This window comes from Bos indicus x Bos taurus, chromosome 13 (genome assembly GCF_003369695.1).
Source record: "Bos indicus x Bos taurus breed Angus x Brahman F1 hybrid chromosome 13, Bos_hybrid_MaternalHap_v2.0, whole genome shotgun sequence".
In the NCBI taxonomy this organism is placed as follows: Eukaryota; Metazoa; Chordata; class Mammalia; order Artiodactyla; family Bovidae; genus Bos; species Bos indicus x Bos taurus.
Window position 1 is genome coordinate 35023846 of NC_040088.1, and position 4478 is coordinate 35028323.

The 4478-nt window shown below is 46.6% G+C and overlaps 1 pseudogene; it reads left to right on the forward strand.

Moving 5' to 3' along the window:
- Window positions 1–2475: 2475 nt before the first annotated feature.
- On the forward strand, window positions 2476–3629 carry LOC113902813 (annotated as a pseudogene).
- The last annotated feature ends 849 nt before the right edge of the window (window positions 3630–4478 follow it).

The following is a 4478-nucleotide window of genomic DNA, read 5'->3' on the forward strand; positions in this document are numbered from 1 at the left end:
TGTATAATATCATATATGAAATGAATCGCCAGTCCAAGTTCGATGCATGATACTGGATGCTTGGGGCTGTGCACTGGGACAACCCAGAGGGAGGGTATGGGGAGGGAGGAGGGAGGAGGGTTCAGGATGGGGAACACGTGTATACCTGTGGCAGATTCATGTTGATATATGGCAAAATCAATACAATATTGTAAAGTTAAAAATTAAAATAAAACAATAAAAAAAAATAACATTTCCCACTATCATAGCAGAAGGGAAAAGGCAAGGAAGAAGGAGTGGTTTAAAATACTTTTGAAAAATTATTCATTTTAAATTTTTTAACAGGTTAAAGCCTATACTTGATTAAAAGCAACAGATTTGTTAGAGGAAGCATGCTGATTGAAACCACCCACCCTGGCCATGAGTTGTTTTGCAACAGGAGGTCCTGGTAAGGAACAGGGGACTAATAAGCCTCCACCAACCAGAAGAGTTCAGGAAGGTCAAAAGGAGACACCACCTGCCTGACCACCTCCCAGAATCCTTCTCTCTGGCATCCATCTTGGCTGAACAAGGCATGCACCACCAGGAAGGACTCTGTCAGAATTTTTGGCCAAAGACAACCCAGAAACTAATCCCATCACCATAAAACCCAAAACTGCAAGCCATGTGACAGAGCAGTTCTCCTGGGTTCCCTTACCCTACTGCTCTCCACCTGGGTGCCCTTTCCCAATAAAAATCTCTTGCTTTGTCAGCACATGTGTCTCCTCGGACAATTCATTTCTGAGTGTTAGACAAGAGCCCAGTTTCAGGCCCTGGAAGGGGTCCCCCTTCCTGCAACAGATTCATACACCATTCCTTGCCATACAGTGTCCTCCTGTTCCCAGAGGCAAATATTTCTAATTCTTTTAGCTCTTTCTCCTGGGTGTTAAATCTATATCTCTATACAGTGGAACCTCATTACTCAGTTCCATATTTGAGAATTTGTCCAGCCTTCCCTGGTGGCTCAGACAGTAAAGAATCTGCCTGCAATGCAGGAGACACAGGTTCGATCCCTGGGTCAAGAAGATCCTCTGGAGAAGGGAATGGCTACCCACTCCAGTATTCTTGCCTGGAGAATTCCATTGACAGAGGAACTTGGCAGGCTACAGTTGATGGCGTCACAAAGAGTCAGATGTGACTGAACAACAAACACACACTACTAGCTAAACTTTATTTGTAACTCCAAAATTAATATTCAAGGTGCTTTTGCAGCAGACAACAAAAAATCTGAGTCATCTCTAACATGCTCGTGTCCAACTGAGGTGGAGCAAGACAGTAGATGGCTTTCTTATTTCATGTCTCACACAGATGTCTTCAAAAATAATCAATAAAGAACTTCCCTGATTGTCCAGTGGTTAAGAATCTGCCTGCCAATGTAGGGGCCACTGGTTCAATCCCTGGTCTAGGAAGATTCCACACGTCATTAAGCAGCTAAATCCACGTGCCACAACTACTGAACCCTGCTCACTCTAGAGCCTGTCCTGGGCAGGCCTCTAGAGAAGCCAACACAGTGAGAAGCCTGTGCACCACAACTCAAGGGTAGCCTCTGCTCTCCAAAACTAGAGAAAGCCCGCACGCAGCAACAAAGACCCAACACAGTCAAAAATTAATAAATGAATAAATAAAATTTTAAAAATAATAATCAGTTAGAAATCTACAATAGTAGTATAAGAGAGATTTATTTGACCCAAATTGAGGACTATGGTCAGGGAGACAACAACTCAGATTACTCTGAGGAACTGCTCTGGAGAAGCATGGTTTTCTGCACAGTTTTATGTCTTATCATAACAAAGAACATCAAGCAAGTCAGGGATACATCATTTCAAGTTTTCAAAAATAAACAAATAAGCACATACACAGCCAGTTAGTATGTCCTTGGCATCTAGGAAGGGAGTCATCACTGAAGGAATACCAGCATTGGCATCACTTGAAGACAGGCATTTCAACTTTATTTTTAATGTGGACATTTCTTTACTTCTAGTCAATGCAATCCTTTTTTTTTAGTGATTAAAGCAGATGTACAATGTATGTTCAAGAGACCACAAACAAGCTGTTTCAGTTAACATAAATTCAATTAAAATCATGATTAACCCAGAAACCAGGCATTCCCATACCTCAATAGGTGAAATTTTCCATCCATTATTTTTCCCTTTTGATGGCAAATCTTTCTATAGAAAGCACTAATGATCAAAATATTTGTCCCCTCAAGGCCAGGGTGGTTGCTGCCTGCCCTGGGCCCATCATGTCCCTCAGTGCTAAGCTTCCTTTTTTGTTGTTTACATATGTATAGAGATCTGCCTAAGAAGGAGATAGCCTACCATCCAAGTGAGGGGCCTGTGCCAAGAGGAGCCACAGTGGAACAAAGCCTGAGCATGGTGGGAGCCAAGCAGAACATAGCCCCGGCACACAGAGGAGATCCTAATCCCACCTGGCCCGCACTGCCAAGGCAGGCCTGGCATGCAGGAGGAGTGCTGGGTGCTCTCCATTCAGAGCCATGTCATCCACAGCTAGAGGGCAACTGAGTGGCCATGTTCCTGCTGCAGGTTTTGGGGTTTGAGGTGGACACAGTGAATTTTGTCCAGTTTTCAAACCACACAGGCCACTCTCCCTGGAAGGGCCAAGTGTTGAACTCAGATGAACTCCCCAAGCTGTCAGATGGGCTGAAGTTGAATGACATGAAGAAATATGACAATGTGCTCACAGGTTACATGCGAGACAAATCCTTCCTGGCCGTGGTGGTGGACATCCTGTGGGAGCTGGAACAGCAGAACTCCAGGCTTATGTGAGCAACCCCATGACTGGAGACAAGTGAAATGGAGAAGACTCCATGTACTTCCCTTGAGGACTTCCTTCAGGTTTACAGAGGGAAGGTCATGCTGGTTGCAGACATCATAACCCCCAACCAGTTCTGGGGCTTCCAGTGGTAAATAACCCACCTCCCAGTGCAGGAGAACTAAGAGATGCAGGTTTGATCCCTGGGCCAGGAAGATTCCCTGGAGGAGGACATGGCAACACACTCTAGTATCCTTGCCTGGAGAATCCCATGGACAGAGGAGCCTGGCGGACTACAGTCCATAGGGTAGCAAAGAGTCAGACATGGCTGAAGCAACTTAACACACACAACCAGCTCAAGACTGCGTTGCTGAGCAGGAGGAAGATCCCTAGCCAGAAACAAGCCTTAGCAATGATGCATGTGCTGCATGATGGGCCCCAACATGGTGGTCATCACCACCTCAGATCTGCTGCCATCCAAGAGGCAGAAAATACCCAGTCGAGCTGGGGAGCCTGAGGATGCTGACCACCGATGGCTCTGTGGTGACACAGCACATTCATGTGGAGATGAGCAGGGTGGACACAGCCTTTGTGAGCACTGAGGGCCTCTTTGCAGCCATGCTCTTGGTGTAGACACACAGGCACCCTTAGGATCTCTGGGTGGTCTGTGAGAACACCATGTTGCCAGGTACCATGTTCTGCAGTGGACAGTCAAGTGCACAAAAGCCAAGGCTGGGGACAGACCAAAGCCTAGCCTGGCCTAGCTGAAGCTGAGAATGGTCCAGAGCAAAAAGAATATCAAGAACCCAGAGATCATTGTCCAGGCCACAGTGCTATGAGTGATGCAGAAACCTGCCTCCTTAATGCCCATCGTTAGGTTTTCATCCTTGTGAAAAATGTAACATCTACCTTAGAGCTGTGACTGAAATTTGATTTTTCTTTTATGAGAAAAAAAAAGAAAGAAATTTGCCTGATTATTCAACTGGGGGAAGGCAGAGTGGGGGGACAAGTCAGACACAGCTAATTGGGCATGCACAGGCATGCTAATTGGGGAACATTTTATAGGCAATGCATGCATGCATGAGTGTGCTAAGTCGCTTCAGGCATGTCCAACTCTTTGCAACCCTAAGGATTGTAGCCCACCAGGTTCCTCTGTCCGTGGGATTCTCCAGGCAAGAATACTGGAGTGGGTAGCCATGACCTCCTGCAGGGGATCTTCCCAACTAAGGGACTGAGCCCACATCTCTGATATCTCCTGTGTTGGCAGGTGGGATCTTTACCACTAGCACCACCTGGAAAGCCCTTCAGATCAGATCAGATCAGATCAGTCGCTCAGTCGTGTCCGACTCTTTGCGACCCCATGAATCACAGCACGCCAGGCCTCCCTGTCCATCACCAACTCCCGAGTGCACTCAGACTCACGTCCATTGAGTCAGTGATGCCATCCAGCCATCTCATCTTCTGTCGTCCCCATCTCCTCCTGCCCCCAATCCCTCCCAGCATCAGAGTCTTTTCCAATGAGTCAACTCTTCTCATGAGGTGGCCAAAGTACTGGAGTTTCAGCTTTAGCATCATTCCTTCCAAAGAAATCCCAGGGCTGATCTCCTTCAGAATGGACTGGTTGGATCTCCCTGCAGTCCAAGGGACTCTCAAGAGTCTTCTCCAACACCACAGTTCAAAAGCATCAA